Source organism: Hemicordylus capensis, chromosome 2 (genome assembly GCF_027244095.1).
Source record: "Hemicordylus capensis ecotype Gifberg chromosome 2, rHemCap1.1.pri, whole genome shotgun sequence".
Classification (NCBI taxonomy): domain Eukaryota; kingdom Metazoa; phylum Chordata; class Lepidosauria; order Squamata; family Cordylidae; genus Hemicordylus; species Hemicordylus capensis.
The window spans coordinates 408,571,709-408,592,510 of NC_069658.1; the positions used below are offsets into that span (position 1 = coordinate 408,571,709).

Genomic DNA, 20,802 nt, shown 5'->3' on the forward strand with positions numbered 1-20,802 from the left:
CAGAGAACCATATGGTCCAATTATGGATATGGAGGGATCAGATCTTTCAGAGGGGTTACATTAGTTTTCATGGACTGACATAAAAAGAAATGACCAGGACATAAAAACCCCCACAAGCAGAAACAGTCTGCTAAGTGTTTGGGACAAGTATAAGAAAAGGATCAGCCCAGATCTATCACCTTTGGCATCTATTTTAAATATTTTTTTCCATAAAGAAGAAAAAGCTAATAAGTTTGATCCTTGGAGAGAGAAGGCATATAAAATGCAAAGCCTAACTACTGGAAAAACAAAACTTAAATCTATTCAAACCATCACTTTGGAATGGTCCAAGGAACCTTAATGTTGTCAATATTTACAAATTTGTTCTATAGTGCAGAAAGAAATACAAAGACAAGGTGGTAAACTTAGAGATTTAACAGAATTTGATGTACTAATAGCCGAAAATGCTGATCATTTACTGGGATTGATATATAAGTTGCTGTTGAAATATGATTCAGAAACAGAACAGATAAAAGACTACATGATTAAGTGGCTGCAAAATGTAAACAGGACAATTGATATCCAACAATGGGAACATCAATGGAATGTGAATATTAAATTTACAGCAAATAGTACCTTAAGAGAAAATTGGTATAAAATGTATTTTCGTTGGTACATTACTCCCATGATGATTAGAAAGATGGACAGTAATTATTCTGGAGACTGTTGGAAATATAAGAATCATGTGGGGACATTCTATCATATGTGATGCACTTGTGGCAGAGCACAATTTTGGATGCAACAAATTTTAAAAACAAACTTTCCCTATTCACCTGAGCTTCTTTTTGTTAAATATGACTAAACTTTATATACCTACTAAACACATTAAGTTGTCCTTATATATGATTACTGCTGCCAGGATTCTCTATGCTGCCAGTTGGAGATCACAGGCAAACTCTACCTTGGACAAATGTCTACTAAAGCTATGGGAATATGCCTTGATGGCTAAAATTACTACTTATTTACGGAATACTTGAGATGAAATATTTGCATCAACTTGGGAACCTTTCATAAATTACAATTTAGCACAGAGTCAATATCCACACCCAAGATTTGTTGTTGTTTTTGTTTTAATACTGAGGGTTGATTAACACATTACTTATACTGTATCTTTCTGTAATATCTGATGTGAGGAGAAAGGTTGGCAAAGGATGGAAGCAGAATCCCAGATTGTTATATGTAACTGTTGGAAGTTCAAGCGATGATAATGTAATCATGTTATTTCCTTTTCTTTTCTTATTAAATAAAAATATTATTATAAATGAATGAATGAATGAATAAATGAATGAATGAATGAATGAATGAATGAATGAATAAATAAATAAATAAATATTTTAAAAAACTGGCTTTACCACTGGCCATGGGGTTGAGACAGCTTTGGTCAGACTGATGGATGATCTTTACCAGGGAATTGACAGAGGGAGTGTGACTCTGTTGGTTCTTCTGGATCTTTCGGTGGTGGTCGATTCCATTTACCATGGTTTCCTTCTGGATTGCCTGGGGGAGTTGGGAATAGGGGGCACTATTTTACAGTGGTTCGGCTCCTATCTTTTGGATAGGTTCCACATGGTGACAGCTGCTCCTCAAAACAGGTGCTGTTATGCGGAGTCCCTCAGGGCTCTATTCTGTCACCAATGGTTTTTAATATCTACATGAAACTGCTGGGTGAGGTCATCAGGAGATTTGGTGCTGGGTGTTATCAGTATGCTGATGATGCCCACATCTATTTCTCCTTGTCATCATCACCATCAGGATTCGTTCCCTAAACGCCTGCTTACAGGCGGTAATGGGCTGGATGAGGGATAACAAATCAAAACTGAATCCAAGCAAGATGGAAGTGGTCATTGTAGGGGTTCAGAATTTGAGGGATGAGTTTCTTGTTCCCAACAGGGTTACACTCCCCCAGAAGGAACAGGTATGAAGCTTGGGAGTACTTTTGGATCCAGGCATCACGCTGGTATTTCAGGTGGAGGCTATGGGCAAGAGTGCTTTCCATCAACTTTGACTGATTTGACAGCTGCATCCATTCCTTGAAGAGAACTATCTCAAAACAGTAGTGCAGCAGCTGGTAACCTCCAGGCTTGACTACTGCAATGCACTATGCCTTTGTATGTAGTTCGGAAACTTCAGTTAGCTCAAAATGCGGCAGCCAGACTGGTCTCTGGGGTGACCTGGAGAGACCATATCATGCCTGTTTTAAAACAGTTGCACTGGCTGACAATATGTTTACAGGCAAAATACAAAGTGCTGGTTTTTACCTTTAAAGCCTTGAATGGCTGAGGTCCGTGTTATCTTAGAGAGCGCCTTCTTCTGCATGATCCCCACTTCACGTTAAGGTCATCTGAGGAGGTCCGTCTCCAGTTACCACTGGTTTGTCTGGTGGCGACTCAGAGGCAGGCCTTCTCTGTAGCTGCTCCTGGGCTGTGGAATGTACTCCGGCTGAAATCCGTGATTTGACATCATTACTGCCCTTCAGGAGAGCCCTTTAAAAGTATATATTTGGCCTGGCCTTCCAGGCTTTTAAAACTGTTTAAAATGTTTTGATTGTTGATGGTTTTAAACTGTTGAAAAATTGTTTTGTATTGATTGGTGTGTGTTTTTAAAAAAATGACTGATTTGCGGGTCTTGTGTTTATTACTGTGCACCGCCCAGAGTCATTTGGATGGGGTGGTGTATAAATGTAAATAATAATAATAATAATAATAATAATAATAATAATAATAATAATAATAATTTGTTCATCTAGGCTTTTAAGGAGGTTTTAATTAGATTTTAATTAGATTTACAGGTTACAGATTAAAACATTGTTTTAAATATTAAATTATTTTAATGTTTTAACTTTTTAATTATCTTTTCATTTGTGCTGTTTTATTGTAAACTGCCAAGAGACATACGTTTTGGGTGGTTAATAAATATGTTAAATACGACCCAAAAATTATGCAAGAGTCCAGCTGGGCTTCCCTCTATTTGTGAGAATGAATAGTTCTACAAGAGGACTAAAAGTAGAGCTGCTACTGTGATGTTCGTGAGTGTGGCAGCCCTTTCCCACAATGGCCACACATATGGTCCCCATGTGCAGGTACCACAACTGGCACCTCCATGTGAGTGAAGCCAGTTAACTACCTCAGTGTACCCTGACCATAAACCCATTTGTTGTTACCCCAGCACATCCATGAGGTGCTTGGATGGGTGGGTGCCTGCCATGCTGCAATACATAAACTGGTGTTAATACTGTTCTGCTGCAGAGAATGGGTTCTTGTGGTTGTGAAGTTCATTAAAAGCCATGAAAGGAACACATTGAATACTATATTTACCCAAATAGAAAGCGACTCTGTATGTAAGATGATGCTTTAAAAGATAGCGACTAAATACAGTTTATTCCAAAAGAAAAAAGGAATCTGAATCATGTCATGTCATGTTTATTTACGGTCATAGACCAAAATTTAAAGCATACAGAATAATACATAAATGATATAATAGTAATATATACACAGATCCAATACTATCTCATCCTAATCAGCAGTGACATGACTTGAATCTGAATCTATGATGACCATCCCTCCCATATTTAATAGAAAAGATCTGGGGGCAACCTCATCTTAGATTTGGATAAATATGATATACCAGCTTGGCCTCCCAAAAAAGTATTTAGATTCTCCATATTAAAAATTTGCAATTCATTATAAGTTAGTTTAGGCAACATGTCTTTTAAGCCACACACATTTGGCACGAGTTTGTGGCTCTTTGACCTTGAGGTTACCATACCTTTCAAGTTGCTTGATATATGTAATGTATGCTTATGCAACCACCATATCTTCCCTTCCTGGAATTAAATATTGGAATGGCCTCAAGTACTATGAAACATGCAGTAATTAGCTGTATCACATGGACAAGAGATTAAATAATCATGTGTGAGGCAGAAAGAGATTAAATAATCATGTGTGAGGCATGGTAGAGACCATATAGCTGAAAACTCTGCATCATGGGGAAAAATATTTCTTCCTAAATATACATCGTAATGGTATAATTACAAAGCAAAATGGCTTTAATCACTTTCACCTAAACCTTCCTAGATTGTGTATTAAATAACACAAAAAATGGCCTCAGTTTCAGATAGGACTATAATACCCAGGAGCACCTGCACTATTTCCAGGGCTCTGAGGAAATTTGTGGAGGGCAGGGCAGGCTATTTTAAAATACAAACAGTGGAATATGCCGCCTTCTCCCTTGCCTCGGAGGCCAAAGATGCAGGGCAGCATCCTGTCTCCTAACCCCTACCTGGTCCTGTAAGTAGAGACTTTGAGAGGGCTGAATACTTTGTCCCCATTTCAGCCCCAACTAGATGACACTTTGTTCGGACAGAAGTGGGGTAAAGCTGAATAGGCCCAGAAGCTTCACACACAGCCCTATCAATCCAAAAATGTTGTAGCTGATCTGCTAATTATTGTAAGAGAATCATCCATCCTGAAGCATCCCCTACCTTGATAGCTGGTCAATGACCAAAATAAAGATATCTATCTATCTATCTATCTATCTATCTATCTCTCTATCTATCTATCTATCTATCTATCTATCTATCCCCTACCTTGATTTTCAGTGAATTGGGACACTCAGAAGTTATTCTGACGATCACCAGAAAGTGGGCTAAGGGAGCCAAGCCTGCTTCCTGAAGATTGTCAGAACAGTGGGCAAGCTCGGTTGTTCCAAAGCAGCTAGCTCACCTAATTCCCCATCTCCTTCAATGAGGTTAATGGAGTGAGCACTCAGTTAACCTTGTTTTTCTGCTCGTGTGCCACCGCGCCGTGGGAGCTGAATACTTCGGCTCCATTTCAGCCCCAACTAGATGACACTTTGCTTGGACAGAAGTGTGCTAAAGCTGAATAGGCCCAGAAACTTCACACACAACCCTATTAATCCAAAAATGTTGTAGCTGATACACAAATTATTGTAAGAGAATCATGGCGGTGGCCGATCTGGCTGCCCAAGGCTAGGAGTCTGATGGTCTGTGGGGAGAGTGGGCTAAGTCCGCTCTCCCCGCCAAACCTCATCCGGCGCTTCACATGGGTCGTGTGAACCGCCTCTCTGTGTGACAGAATATATAATTCTGAAAACACTCTGAGCCGGGTCTCACGATCCGTGAGACCCGGTTTGGGGCTGTGAGTGGGAACCCCACTCTCCTCGCTCACGAGCGGGGAGGGAGCCCTGGGCAGCTGGATCGGCCACCCACATGATTGCTGGCTCCAAGATGGAGCTAGCGGGGGCTGGGGAGCTCGGGGACCATGCAGCCCCCGGAAGCCCCAGTATGCCCTACGCGAGCGGGCAGGGCATACTGGGGAGATCCCTGGAGCTGGGAGGCGGCTTTTCACCTCCCCTCCGGGGATCTACTCGTGAGTCGGTGCGGCGCAAAGCCACGCCGCGGCTACTCACGATTCAAAAAACCAGGTTTGAGGAGCACTCACTCCGCAAACCTGGTTTTGGGGCAGGGGTTCTTGAGCGGGTTACCCCCTCCAGAACCACTGGCCTCATAGCCGAGCCCGGTGGTTCTGACGATCTGCAAAAATCGGGCTAGGTGATCCTAGTCCGATTTTTGCAGATCGTGGGAATAGCCCCTCTGACTCCCAATTTGAACCTGGTGAATTTTTAGCACTGTTATCTCCATCCAAACGGAAGCATCCACATTTTGCATAGTGAATTGCTGTCTGATGTAGAGAGTGAGACTTGTGAAACCAGCATAGAGATTTTATCCCAAAGAAACATTTCGCATCCAATACAATCAAGCTCAAAATGTTTAACAGTCTGCAGTAACATTTTCAACATGTTTCTGTACACTGTTCTACACTCTGATTCTAGCAAAAACAAAGTGTGTATGTGTGTGTGTGTACAGAGAGAGAAAGCATATAATTTGCTTATATATACACACACTTTAGGTTTTTAATTGATGCTGCTACGTAATATCAGTATAACAAGAAAAGGAATATGTTTGAGTACAAGACATCTCATTATCAGGGGCGGAGCCACCATTGAGTGGTGGAGGGGTTAAAGAACCCGGGCTGCTGCACTCAGGGCACATGCCTAGCGCCCCAGCTACACTCGTGTCTGTCTGACATCAGACGTGCAGGGGGCATGGTTGGTTTGCAAACAGGGCTGCGCAACCCCGTTTGCAGACACATCCATGCCCCTGTGCGTCTGACATCAGACACAGCGTCTGATGTCAGCCATGCAGGAGGCGTGGTTTGGGCAGCAAGGGGCCACTGGTGGCAGGCTGGACAGGGGTTTTCCCTATGCCATGGCTCATTTTCCTATATTAAGAACAATGAATTATATAAATGTGTCTAAAATATGAGTGCTGATATGTTGAGCAATGTAATGTGGGGGCAATGCCAATCTTGCAGTGAAACCACTCGCACTGCTGTGGACTTACTGAAGCCCGGCAGTCTTGCATTTTTGCACAATAGTGCAAATATTTCAAGTAATACCCCTGCACTCTGAGAGTCCTAGTTACATTAGGAACATGTCACTTGACTGTCAACTACATGTTTCTGATCTAATTAGTGTTTTCAGAGTGCATGCATGATACCTGAAATATTCACACTCTTATGCAAAAGTGCAAAACCACCTGTACAGTAGCAAGCGCTGGAAACCCACAGTCACATGAGTGGATCCACTGCAAGCCAGCAACAGGTAGATCAGCAGCGCTCAACATGTCAGCCGAAATCTTTATCAATTTATGTCCAGTCATACATTCTCTTTTTAATCATTATTTTAAAATGGAATAAGTAAAAGTCTGCTAACGAAATTGTTTGACATTTTCATTCACCCTAGGGTTACATTATATGGAAATGGAAAAAGAACAGGCTGACATCTTAATAGTGATTTATCATTGATGAATTTCATTTTTAAAAGATACAGTGTACTAGCCAGCAGTTGTTCTTTTGATCAAATCCAGTCCAGACTTCTCCACAGGTTATACAAATGAAACGTGAAAACTGCCAAGTTAACATTTAAAAGTTTTAGAAAATCAAGTTGGGATTTTTTTATTTTTTTTTTGTCTGCTCTTTTCCAGTTTGGGGTGGATTGGGATAAAGGTATTTCCTCCCAGTAAACCTTTTTATGGCTTTCATGGTGAAAAAGACATCCTAGCCCATCCTAAACCGCTTGAGGCCAATCCTGTTGCCCCTTGATATTAATAGGATTTTAGTTAGTCACAGCTCATTTGTTCCATAAAGGGATGTGCAATGCAATCCTAGGCATGTTTACTCAGATCTCAGTCCCACTGTGTTGAACAGCGCTTAGTCCCAAGTAAATGTGCAGTGTTGAGAGTGATTACTTGATTTATAAGGAATTAATCAAGAGGCTTAACAGTAGTTGCAGAAAAATATCTTAATTATTTATTATTTTTAACACTATCTAACAAGGTAACAGTCACTTCTGAAAGAGGGGGAGACCCAAACCAAATGAACTGTTACAACAACCAATCAACAGAACTGAAGACTGACTCCACCCCAAGGACCCAACCTAGATACATACATATATGTATGTATGCCTTGGACAAGAAGAGAAACAATGGCTGCATTCACATGTAACACAAAACCAGAGGAGAAGGGACCTCCGGTTTTGGAAACTGCACATCCAAATGAGGGCAACTGCACTTTCGGCAAAAAATGGGCCCAAGAAATCCCTCCCTGGATAGAAATTTGTACCTTAAGTTTGTAGTGACTTGGACCTCAGGCTCCACAGTGCAAGTGTTGTGTCCGAACTCCGGCAATGCAGTCTGCCTGTTTCCCAACCGGAGTTGAGGGAGGAAGTTCCTCCCTCACTCTGGCTGCTATTGGTTGTGTGGGCTGTCCTTCATGAAAGAAGGAAGCCTGAACAGCCAGTTCCCCTTCCTCTCTGCAATCAGTGAGACTGCAGAAAGGGAGCTCTCCATTTCATCCAAATTTGAACGGGAGGGAGGGGGGAGTGGAACCACAGGTCCATTGTAACTGTGATTCTATGTTACATCTGAAGGCGGCCAATTCTTAGTTACACAGTAAATTCCATCACATAGGATTGCCGTCTAAGTGTAACTAGCTTTGGGTTGGGAAGCTTGAAACATCCTGGCCCAGTAGAAAATAAATGACAACGTTAAGGGCTTTGCCCTCCTGTTAAACATGTCTGTATAACATAATCAACAACTGCATGATTTTCACACATGACACGAACATGGTTGTATACTTTTCACCCACATCCATGTACGAAAATTATCAGGTGTGCTGGCCTTAAGCAGTACAGCTACTGAACAAAAAGCTCCCCCCCCCCCCGCAAGAGCCTAACGTTCAGTTCACTGTCTAAAGTCGGCCAACTTAATGATCACTCTTTCAACATGTTTTGGAATCCACTCATCTCAGCCAGTATTGTCATCTTTGACTAGCAGCCACTCCCTAAGGTTTCAGGCAGAGGTGAAAGCACAAGATCCTTTTCTAGCTGGACATACCAGGGGTTGAAACTGCAGTCTCCTGCATACAAAGCTGATGCCCTACCACCGAGCATCCAATCTGCAGAAACTAACAGGCTGGGCACAACTTACAGTCAACTTCCAAAGAGCTATAAGCCATAAATATCCTTTGCTCAATTTGCTACTGTGCAACCCACAATACAATTAAAGTCTCCCACAAATGCTTAGTGTTTAGAATCTAAGGAGCCTATTCCCACGACCACTAGAGAGCAGGCTAAGGGAGCCTACCCTGCTTTGTAATTATCATCGGAACCACTAGGCTTGCGGACGAGCCTGGTGGTTCCAAGGCGGCTAGCCCACCCAATTCCCCCTCCTCTTAAATGAGGTTAACAGAGCAAGTGCTCCATTAACCTTGTTTTTTTATCGTGTGCCTCCGTGGCATGTGGCGACACACGAGTAGATACCCGACCGGAAGGCTACCAGCAACCTCCCAGTGTTGGGGGTCCCCCCAGAATGCCCTGCACACTCCTGTGGAGCATCCTGGGACTTCCAGGGGCCAGGTGGCCCCCGATCCCTGCAGCCCCTACCGGCTTTGTAAAGGAGCCGGTAGTTGTGTGGGTGGCCGATTTGGCCACGCAGGGCTGCAGGACTGATTGTCTGCAGAGAGAGCAGGCTAAGCCCATTCCCCCCACTGAACCCTCCCAAGCTCTACACACCTGTGTGTAGAGCCTCAAGGTATAGTATCCTATTAGTCCTGCAGCATATAGGACTGGGCTGCTAAGTTATGGAATAAGACTTCTGCTTCAAAGAGCATGATTGCTAGGTGCATTTCTTATTTTTAATAGTGATGCCCATAAGAATCTGGAAAGCCACCACTTATGAGACTTACCTCCCTATTTTATTGAAAAGCCTAAAGTTATGGGTAGTCATTGGCCACACGCTTTGCAAACATCTAGCTGCCCTCATGACTTAAAATAGGGATGCACAGCTGATGACCCAGCAAGCTAAATGCAGTTCACATGCCGTGGCTTGCTAGAGGCTCAAAACCTCTTGGTTTTGCTACCTGCCCATGACTGCGTATGACTAGAGAGGACATATGACTATTTGGGGGACCGAATTTCTTTTCTTTTCTTTTGGTTTAGGAGGAATAGAGACTATTTGGGGGACTGTGAGCCCTTTGAGGTCAGGGGAGCACCTTATTATTTACTTGTCTGTGAAAACCACTATGAAACCTGCTATTGAAAAGCCATATATAAACGTTTGTAGTCCTTGCTAACTGGGCAAAGAGGTACCTTTCATTGTGGTGATTCTCTTATTTAGCGGGGGGGGGATGACCCTATCCACCCCCAGCACAGTACCTCCAGTGACTGCTGTGGTGTCTATCTTATGTTTCTTTTGGGCGGCCTTTCAGGACAGGGATCCATCTTATTTATGTTTTTTTTTAAAAACTATTTCTCTATGTAAACTGCTTTTGAAACTTTTGTTGAAAAGTGGTATAAAAATTGTTGCTGTTGTTTTTCTCATAGAGACCAGCAAGTGAGCAGGGGACCATGCATGCACCACTATGCCAGCATGCAAAGAGGCTGGCTTGGTAGCTAGTTGGCTGCCCTGCCTCAAGCCAAGAAGTGAAGTTGTTGGCCTGGCTGGGGAGAGCAGGCTGGGTGACCCGTGGAGGTGGAGAACAGAGGACTGTGTGGACCAGGTCTCATGATCTGTGAGATCTGCACAGGGCATACTGGGGAGACCCCCAAGTCTGGAGGCTGCTTTTAAGCCTCCCGGCCAGGGGAGTCTACTCGCAAGTAGCCACGTTGCGGAGCCACACCACGGGTACTCATGAGCAGATAGCCTGGGTTTGTGGAGCACTCGCTCCGCAAACCCGGACTAAGGGGCGGGCTACAGGAGCGGGTTAGCCGTTCCAGAACCACTGGGCTCGGCTGCGAGCCCGGTGGTTCCGACGACCCACAAAAATCTGGCTAGGCTTTCCTAGCCCCTGTGTGTGGTAAACCTAACCAAGAGATGAATTGATGGTTAAGAAGCAGGAGCCTTGGGAACTCTGCACCTAGACAGCAGACTGAGCAGACATACAGCTCACCTGGTCAGCAGCTTCACAGTGGTGAGCTGTACTCAAATATCTAATTTTTATCGAAATATGCATATATGATACCAATAAACATACAGATTTTATGCAAAGTGGAGACTTTTGGGAGACTTTTTTGGGTGCAAAGCGCCCTCTATTTCCTTTTTTTGGGGGGGGGGTAGATGGATATTGACTTTTTTCACCATCTGGACCTAACCCTAGGTTGCTGTCAAATGCCTGCAGGCAACAATGCATAGTTAGTTGTTGCATTCAGCTTGGTGGAATGTGATTTTGCAGGCCTGTATTAACATGTGCAGTGCTCCCACTGTGAAGTTTCCATCATTTCAGTTTTAGCCTGCCTTTTACTTTGTGGTTGTTTGTGTACATCATTTCACAAAGATCAGATATGTTCTCGCCACGTGGGCACTTTTAGCAGGAGGCCATGATAACCATTAAAAGAGCACATCTCCGTCATCCTCTTTTCACCACAGCCATTTATTATCCATCTGATTAAATGCAAATTACTCTAACAAAACAAAATGTTTTATATTGTGCACTTGCACAGATATTTTATCTTTGCTAATCAGGCTGAACGTGGGATAATAGCCAGAAAAGTTTTACACAATACTTAGGAAAGTATGTGGTGGTGCTTTTTACCTCCACAACAGCAGGAAATGGCAGTGCATCTTGAGGAAAACAGGAACAACAACCTGTAACAGCCAGGAAGAGAAAAAGGCATTTAGATTTTGCCAACCATTATTTTGAAAACAGAAAGATGCTAATTGTTAATGAAGGATCTAAATAAAAGTGGCATAGACAGGGGTTGCAGTTTCCTGCTGAGACATGCAAAGAATAGGATCTAACAGGGCTTGTGGGGAATGGAATTGCTGTGGGATAGCCTTGGGAGAGAAGACGGGGAGGGACATGCACAAACAAGCAGGCTAAGCTTCTTGGAAAATGATTCATGGATGGGCATTGTGTGGCTGAATGCTCTTCCTACTAACTGAGGCCTTATTGTTAGGGGGGAAAATGACCTCACAATGAACAAAGAGTTTTGCTTCCAGAGAAATATAAGCCAGCCCAAGGCTTGACGGGCAACACCTGCTGTGTTTTCAAAAGAAAATAACAAATTGCTTTTAAAAGGGGTTAAAATGCATCTAGGTGACTGGAGAGCACCAGGTGGCTTAAGGGGCACTTGACAGAACCTGCTGGTTTAGTACAGATTAATGTTCATATGAATATCATTCATAGGCACAGCAAGTATTAGCCCACTTCAGCTAATTCATTCTGTTGGGGAAAATATGCCTCAGAAGTGCTAAAACATAGAGGGTATAGTCCAGCCAAGTTAAGTATTTTCAAGAACCACCAATTTCAACTGGAAAGAGTTAAACTCTCCCATGAAGATAAGTGGGACTTTGTTCTTAATGTTGGATTAATTGTGTCATCAATTATTTGCATATTCTTGCTTCATATACAGAACAAACGTTTTAACTTTGGTCCTCCAGCTATCATTTTACTACAACTTCCATCATCCCCAGCCACAGTGATCAATAGCCAGGGGCAACTGAGCTGTAGTGCAACAAATGCACAAGGGCCAAAGCTGTACAGTCTAGGACTGTGCATGAGCTGGTCAGTGTCAAACGACTTCACATCGAACTGGGCTGGTTTGGCAACTCAATTGCATACTGAACCAGGACCAGTTCGGTCTGCGATCGAACTGAACCAAACTCAGTTTGACATCGAAGGGAGCCGGACAGTCCAGCTGTTATTGATTAAAACTAGTAGCAAAATTGGGTGGGGTCAACATATAAACCACAGTTGACATAATAATTGTTTGGCAAAAAGAAGTCAGTTTCTGCATCCTTTCCAAATAGGATAGGCTAGCTAATTTTGGAAATCGTCAAGGGATGAATGGAAAATACAGGGTCTGACTGTCCTTTTGCAACAACCCCAAATTACTAACTGTGGCTGGAATGCAAACAAACAAGTTCCGAAGTTAGCTTTATATGCATTGTAGAATAAATTGCCAACATCCAGACTAACCCTGTGCTGATGCGCCAGGATTTCCCATCCTGGTCGGAGTGGGGTGGAGCGTTAGCAAATAAAACAACCCACTTCTCTTTGCAGCTGTCTATGCTTCTCAAAACAGGGGCGTAACTACTATTAGGCAAGAGGAGGCGGCTGCCTGGGGGCCCCCACGCCTCGAGGGGACCCCCAGAGGCAAGTCACATGGCTATATATTGTGAAGTGTGTGTATCAGCGAGGGGCCCATTTTAAAATTTTGTCTCTGGGCCCACTCCAGCCTTGTTACGCCCCTGTCTCAAAATGTTCATTTATTCAAAGTGCTGGAGATACAACCTTGCTCAAAAATATAAAGTACATAGCATTTAGACTGAGGGACAAAGACATAACAATAGCCCAGTGTGCTGCAAAGATCAGAGTGGTGATTGTTTTTTAGGCCCAACCTGTTAAGGTCTTTCACTCTTAGCTGACATTTTCAATTTGTGCAGCTTAGAGAAGATGAGCCAGAAAGAAAATGGGGGATTTAATTGCACCATCTCTCCTGTTTTTAGTTATGCCTAAGCTGAATCTAAACATGTTTAATTTAGGCTATGTTCTAACACAATCACAGCACTCCTGAAAAATAATTAATCAGATTGCTGAGCCCTGAGTTGCTGATTGTGAGAACCTAGTATTTTGGGGCAATCCTGGTCAAACCACTATTGTTAAACTGTATTTAACCAGGATTCATACTAGGATATGATCCTGGTTATCTATCCGGGTTACATGTGGCACAAAAGTTTGACCAGGATTACCCAAAACAGTTGGATTAGAACTGTGGATACCCTAACCTGAGAGAGAGAGGAAGGCAGGGAGGGAGAGAACGAGAACGAACCTCCATGAATGTGTAGTCTTTTTACAGCCATTTGCAGTAGTGGCTATCATAACATGACAAAGACATCACTACAAGACAGGGCCCCTTTGGTGGTGGCACTTCAATTTCAGACTTTGGGGAAACTACCTCACCGATGCCCCCTCAGGCTTTGTGCTGCAGCACACTTCTATTCAGCATACCAAGGTGACAGAGAGGAAGACAGGGAGGCTTTTCCCACAACCAAGAGAAATCAGGCTAAGGGAACCAAGCCCGTTTTTTCCTGGTCGTGTGCTGCAACGGGAGCTTTGCGGCTCCTGGCAGCAAACCTCCCTAAATGCCCCTTAAACGAGGTTAGTGGAGCGTGTGCTCCACTAACCCTGTTTTTTCAATCCTGAGTCGCCATGCTGCGGTGACTCATGAAGACACCCCTGACAAAGAGGCTGCAACAAGCCTCCCAGCATGGGGGTCTCCCCAGAATGCCCTGCACACTTGCAGGGGGCATGCTGGGACTTCCAGGGTCCGGGTGGTCCCCGATCTCCACCTCCCCTTCTGGCTCCGTGACGGAGCCGGTAATCATGTGGTAATCATGCCAATCTGGCCACCCAGAGCTAGCCAAGTGCTTGTGTGTGGGGAGGGTGGGCTTGGCCTGCTCTCCCCGCAAAACCCTCATACACTGCTCGTGTGGAGAGCCTCAGGAAAGAACAAACCTCACTCTTCTTATGCTGCTATTTGGATGGGAAAAATTGCCCAGGGTAGTGGGCAGGGCTTTTGATGATAGGGAAGAAAGAAGCTGAAAATTCTTCTTCAGCCTGGATATTTATCCAAGTATCATTTTAGAGTGCACTTAGCATAATTCGAGTGCATTTAAAGTCCCCTTTCATTGGACCTCTATGAACATCCAACATTTTGTCCAATCCCAAGCTTGGAAAGGTTCACTGGCATCCCTGCTGGTGTTTTGTAAGCAATAAACAGTTGAGCTATTTGAAGAAATCTGTTGTATGCTGCTGTTGTCTTATATCTAACACTTTCCCTATTACTACCTGCTTAAATACTGTGTAGCCAGCCACACACTCAAGAGGGATTTATTTATTTATCTATCCTATTCCTAGATCTTACATGCCATGTAGCCAGCTGGGCACCCAAAAGGGGGATGCAAGGGGATGCAAGGGACTCATCCGTGCTTCTAGCAAAGGTCAAAAGGACTCTGTACAAATGATGCTGTGTGTCATTGCTGCTGCACCCAACTCCCAACATCCCAGTGGGAGTTCAGACAGAGGAGTGATGGCACACAATGAACCACAATCACGATCAGAGAAAGGGCTCAAAAGGTTTTGCCTACGTGTGTGAATAGCCCCAGCGTCATTCACATGGACCCTCTTCCACCATTGCTAGAAGCACAGATGAAGTGATGAGTTCTCATGCAGCCAGCGAGTTCACATTGCTCTTGGGTGCCCAGCTGGCTCCATGGCATGTAAGCCACTGGCAAGTAGTTGCTCAATTTTCTGTTGATTGGACCATGGAGTAGTTGCAGTTTATCATTTAACTATAAAATGCAGCAGAAAGGCACAAACAGGTAAAAAGCAGGCATCCTTAAAACCGTTGACCACATGGGTGTCCGTATACAAACTTTCTGTATCAACTTTGATCAAGCTTCTCTGCTATACAGACAAGCAAGAATATCAAATGGGGGTTGTAGGAACTGTGGGGATAACGTGCACTGAACAAGCACATCCAGTCTCTGAAGGAAGTTCCATGTAGGCCTGTTCCTAATTTTTAGCTCCATGACAATTGTAATAGGTACTGCTAGAGATCACCAGAAGCTGCTGTTTCCAATGGAACGGGCTGTCTTATTGTATGAGGAAGATTCCTGGGACAGAGCCTTAAATTGGGTGGAGAAGTCTGGTTAGTGCCCAAAGCAAATGCAGGTCTTCTGGCCCTTAATCCTTGCTTTTATCACCACATATTTGCCCTTTCCAGTTTGGATCCGATTCATTTGTTTTGCTGTGGCGCCCTGAGCTGCCACACTATTTCTGTCCATGCCAAATGCCTGGTATTTCCCCTAAACCCTGGCTGAGCTCCAAGTTGAAATTACTACAAAATAAAAAAGAAAATCAATGACTAAGTGAATGAAATGAAAGACGTTTTCTCTCTAGCTCGTCATGGCACTTTAAGGAGCTTGGTTTACTGATTGCTGAAATTTTCCACCTTTTAGACAATGTCAAAAGTATTTCCACAACTTGGATTCTGTGCACGTCTCACTAGGACACCTCAGGCTGCACAGAGTGAAGGGAGGCAAGAGGGACAGGAAAGAAGGAACGTGCGTGTCCTGAAGCTTGTGTGTCCAACAGGTGAACTCTAAAAATTTTATTAGCAGAGGGGAGGAGGAGGAGGGGGACAGGGACACAGAAGCAGCTGCAGGCCTGCTGGAGGAAGTGACTGGGTGTGCTTTCCATTGACATCTGTTTCATTTGCTCAAGAGCTTTTATAAGAGATGCAACTTATATTTTGAGTACGGAGCTATTATTACCACACTGATTTTAGACACCACAGCAACAGCATCTTTTTCTGCTCCCCAAACTCCCCTCAAATATCACACACTCAGATACTAAAATAAACCCCAGGAAGATTAAAATAGTACTGCAGAGGTGAGACTTTTGAAAGGTCTATTAATCTCCTTTACCAGCCACAATGGTATGCAAAGTTCTTTTCTATAATCTGTCTCCCACTGTCTCTTTCCATACGATATAGTTTTAAAATATGAGCAACACCCTGAAAAGAGATCTTGTAACCATAATAGAAATCTCATTGAAAACATCAGTTCAAATAGTGTTAAGATGGGGTGGGGGTGGGGAGGTACAAATTCAATTAATTTCAATTAGAGCGACATTACAGCAAGTGTCACAATGCCGATATATGGACTGATAGTACAGTATGTCCACATAGGCTCAATCTCCCTAATGGACATAATGTTATGATGGCCACTAGTACAGATGGCTACAAATATCTGCAAAAACATTAGACAAATTCATCTAGGGTGGAGCACATGCTGCAAATCACATCTGAGCTCTCAGGGACATATTTCGGGGTAGCACCGAGGGCTTCCTGGGGAAGGGGAGCAGTGTTCTCTCTAAGGCGTGCCCGTGTGTGTGCACTCACACAATTTTTGATGTCCACTCAGTAAATTTTAGATCCTACTCAGGCTGAATCAGGAAGGCCCCTCTCTGAATGCACATGCACATATACTGCCTTGATACTGCCGCCCAGAACAAAACTCATTCCGCACACAGATGAAAAAAATTAGAGAGAACACTGAAGGGAAGGTTGTCAAAAATTGACTCTCCACTGATGCACTTAGTTGGGAAATCCTGTTAGCCACTGCATCAGTGTTTCTTTTGCTCCATATGTGCTGTAGTTAATATAAGTACAATATTATTTGTCATGCCAACAATATTGAAATCCCTTTACCATCTACTTCCAGGAAACCCAATTTTAAAAGAGTAGGTCATTAATCAATAAAACATTTTCACAACAGAACAGCAAAATCAACTGAACCTTTTAAAATATTCTCTCTCTCTCTCTCTCTCTCTCTCTCTCTCTCTCATACACAGACTGTCACTCAGAACCAGGGAGAACATTACTCATTCTTACGTGAGGCAATATGACATATGTTATTTGCAAATGAAAATTATACAGTGCCTATATATCATTTTAACTTGTTACGCCACATGTAGGATACTGCACCCATACAAGTGCAAGGTACCAAAACAGCTGAGGGTTGTGCATCATGGGTGCTGTGCATTTCCTGCCAGCTCTTTATTCTTTATTACAATTCTGATTCAAACACCATCTGCTTAGTTAGCCATCCCTGCAAAGGCTGAAAGAACACTGTGGCCCCATTCAGACATAATACCAAAGCTCAGTTAAACAAACCTGTGGTTAATTTCTGAACCCAAGAATTATACTGCAGATGACTGAGCAACTCCAGTTTCGTTACCGGCTACTGGCCAGAATAACCCCTCCCTCTTCCTCATCCACAGGCTCCATTCCAGCAATCTTCATTCCGCTCACGTTGCCAGGTTGTGGGCATTGCATCAGCGTGCCAGTCACCCAGCAACTACTGGCCATGATGTGATTGGGGCTCTGCTCTGTGCAATCATGTCTTCTTTGCATCGATCACACAACCTTGACAGGGAAAAGATAAATTAACTCTTTCCTGCCACTTCTTAGAGCAGCTATTCTCCCAGAGATCCTAACTTACACAGATATGCATATGCACAATTAGTGATACCCCAGGATGGCAAGGGGCTCTTCCAGATGGGAAGGGGATTGGGGCAGGGGGAGACACTCTGGGGAGAAACACCTCAGACTCACTGAGAAATGGGAAGGCGGGAGCAATAGGTGAGAGAAGAGATGGTTCAGCAGAGTTTATTTCGCAGCATAGCTAAACAGCTGCTACCAGCATCTAAGGCAGATCTCATGCACAGTACCTGTAGTGGGTGGTTCTGGGACCTGTTACCTAGCCGGGAAGGAGGTACCTGGCAAAGCCAGGTAAGTACCACTTTCAGTCAGGAGGATTCATCTAGATCAGGCCTGCTCAACTTAGGCCCCCCAGCTGTTTTTGAACTACAACTCCCATAATCCCCAGCCACAGTGGCCAATAGCCTGGGATTATGGGAATTGTAGGCCAACATCTGCAGGAGGGCCGAAATTGAGCAGCCCTGATCTAGATTCAATGCACCCTAGTTTAAGGAGCAGGGGGGCTTGATGGAATTAGTGTGGGCTCTCTGGATTTGAATGGGCAGTTATCAAGAGTCCCCTCAGCAGGAACTGTGGTACAAACTCATACCCAAACATTGGGAAAGAGCCTACAATCAGCAAATGGAATCTCCCCAGGGGGCAATGGTGGCTCCTGTATAGGGGCAAAATGGGCACAGCCCCACTAATGACCTCCCTCTGCAGCTGCCATGTTACTCACCTAATAAGTTGCACACATCAGTTTGAATTCAGTAACATATACATCTTCTCTATCTCTCAGGACTCCACTGCTCCAAGACCTGCAGTTTGTGTGGCTAGAGTGGGCTTCAGGCTTTGTGCCTTTGATGGCCAACATTAGAATTAAGAACCCTCCCCAATTTTAATATTAAAAAGGCTCCTAGACAATAATCAGCTTTTTGTTTGTTGTCACAAGGTGGGCTAATCCTCCAGGAGCCACTTCCAGGCCTTCCAGGAGCCTCAGCCAATAAGGAAATGCTCAGCTATGATTGACTTACCTGACCACTAATCAGAAGCATCTGGAGGCAGGCACAGTTTTTGAATGGGGCTGGAAGGAAGCAGGAAACCCCATTTTTTATTAGAGAGAGCACACTGTGTTGGTGTTCCATGTTTGTGAAATGTAGTTGTAGTTTTTACAAAATGGGGGCACTCCGTCTGCAAGAAAATGGAGTTCAGAAAAGGTAGGAGCCTAACCAAGTCCTCAAAAAGCATTGGATTTCTCCAGCATTTGCTGGGAGCTTTTCTCTTTTCCTTTTTTCTGTTTGAAATTTTCTCTACCAAATCTTAGTAGCATTCAGAGATCTAGAAAATGGGGTGGAAAAAAGGATGGAATATGGTGGGCTGACACTTCCTCTGGGAAGTTCTTTTCATAACAAACAAACAGCCACCTCCTTTCTTCCGCTTGTTCTGGGATTTTAAGGAAAGCCTGTTGCTAGTGCCCTCATCTTTCTCTTACTTTCACTTCTTGGGAAGGAGGGAGGGAGAGGTTTTTTAGCTTCTAAATAAAACATGGTATTTTAACTGAACCCCCCCCCCCCCAGTCCTGCTATGCTGCCTCATCGTGGTGGTGGTGGTGTTCCTGGGAGGGATGAGCAAAGTACGCCGGGAGGTATACTCCCAGTGGGGTCACCCAAAGCACGAAGGCCACCCCAGCTGCCCAGCTAAAGCAAACAGGCACCTATATTGGGCAGCAGTGGTATAGGAAGGTGCTGGAGGCGGACAATCACTTCAGTGACAATGACATCGGCATCATTTCATACTGTGCGGGAGAAGGCAATGGTAAAACAGTCCTGTATTTTACCAAGAAAACCACATGGATAGACAAAATGGAATGATTGTCGATGTAGTGCCAGATGATGGGCCCCTCAGGTCAGATGGTACTCAACATGCTACTGAGGAAGAGCTGAGAATCTCTTAGAGTACCGATGGTGTTTATGATGCAGTTAGACTAAAGCTTTTTGGATGTCTAGCAACTGATGTTGCCGTGCGGGAAAAGAAAATCTGAAGCTGCAAAGAAAGTATTACAATGGGAACGTGGAACATAAGAAGCATGAAAATGCGAAAGCTTGACACAGTGAAAGATGAAATGAATCGACGACAGATTGACATCTTGGGCATCAGTGAATTAAAATGGACCGAAATGGGAGACTTTCAGTCAGAAAATCATACCGTTTACTACTCAGGACACGAAAAACAAAGGAGAAGCAATGTTGCTTTCATAGTCAGGGAGGATATAGCAATGACAGTACTTGGGTACAATGCAGTCAGTGACCAACTAATATCAATTAGGTTTTGTGGACAACCCTTTAACATGACAGTTCTTCAAGTCTATGCCCCAACGACTGATGCAGAAGAAGAGGAAGTTGATGAGTTTTATGCTCAAGTTCAGTCTGAAATTGACAGAACATGCAATCAAGATGTGATGCTGGGGACTGGAGACTAGAATGCCGAAGTTGGAAAAGGTAAGGAGGAAAACACAGTTGGCCTATATGGCCGAGGAAACAGAAACGAAGCAGGAGAACGACCTATTAGTTTCTGCCAAGCCATTACTAACTTCATTACTAACACATTCTTCAAACAATCAAAGCAGCACCTATACACATGGACATCACCAGTTGGAGTACACAGAAATCAAATTGATTACATTATTGGTGCAATGAGGTGGAAGAGCTCAGTTATAAGAGCAAAGACATTGCCAGGAGCCAACAGTGGTTGATCACGAACTGCTCATGTGCAAGTTCCAGTCAAGCTAAAGTGCAAAAGCTATCTAGCTCCACAATATGATCTTGAGAATGTACCCACCATTTTCAAGGAAAACATCAGGGACTGTTTTGAAGTTCTGAACATCATTGATAGGGAACCAGAGGAACTGTGGAATGAAATCAAAGAAGTTGTTAAGGACTAATGTGAAAAGAGACTACCAAAGACCAAGAAACAGAAGAAAGCAAAATGGGTGTCAGAACAGATGGTGGAAATTGCCCAGAAAAGGAGAGAAGCCAAAGTGAAGAAAGATAAAGACCTCAGGAAGGAACTTAATAGAGAATTTCAGAAAGCTGTTAGAAGAGACAAGGAGCAATACTACAAAGACATCTGTAAAGACCTTGA

At 43.7% G+C, this 20,802-nt stretch overlaps 1 long non-coding RNA gene across 1 annotated transcript in view; it reads right to left on the reverse strand.

Moving 5' to 3' along the window:
• Window positions 1–18,651, reverse strand: part of LOC128341769 (uncharacterized) — a 53,941-nt gene extending 35,290 nt beyond the window's left edge. The window contains exons 1-3 of the long non-coding RNA XR_008314556.1: window positions 18,401–18,651; window positions 17,356–17,607; window positions 11,208–11,260 (exon numbers count right to left, since the gene is read on the reverse strand). This is a non-coding gene — a long non-coding RNA (uncharacterized LOC128341769). The remainder of the gene's footprint in view (window positions 1–11,207; window positions 11,261–17,355; window positions 17,608–18,400) is intronic.
• Between the last annotated feature and the right edge of the window lie 2,151 nt (window positions 18,652–20,802).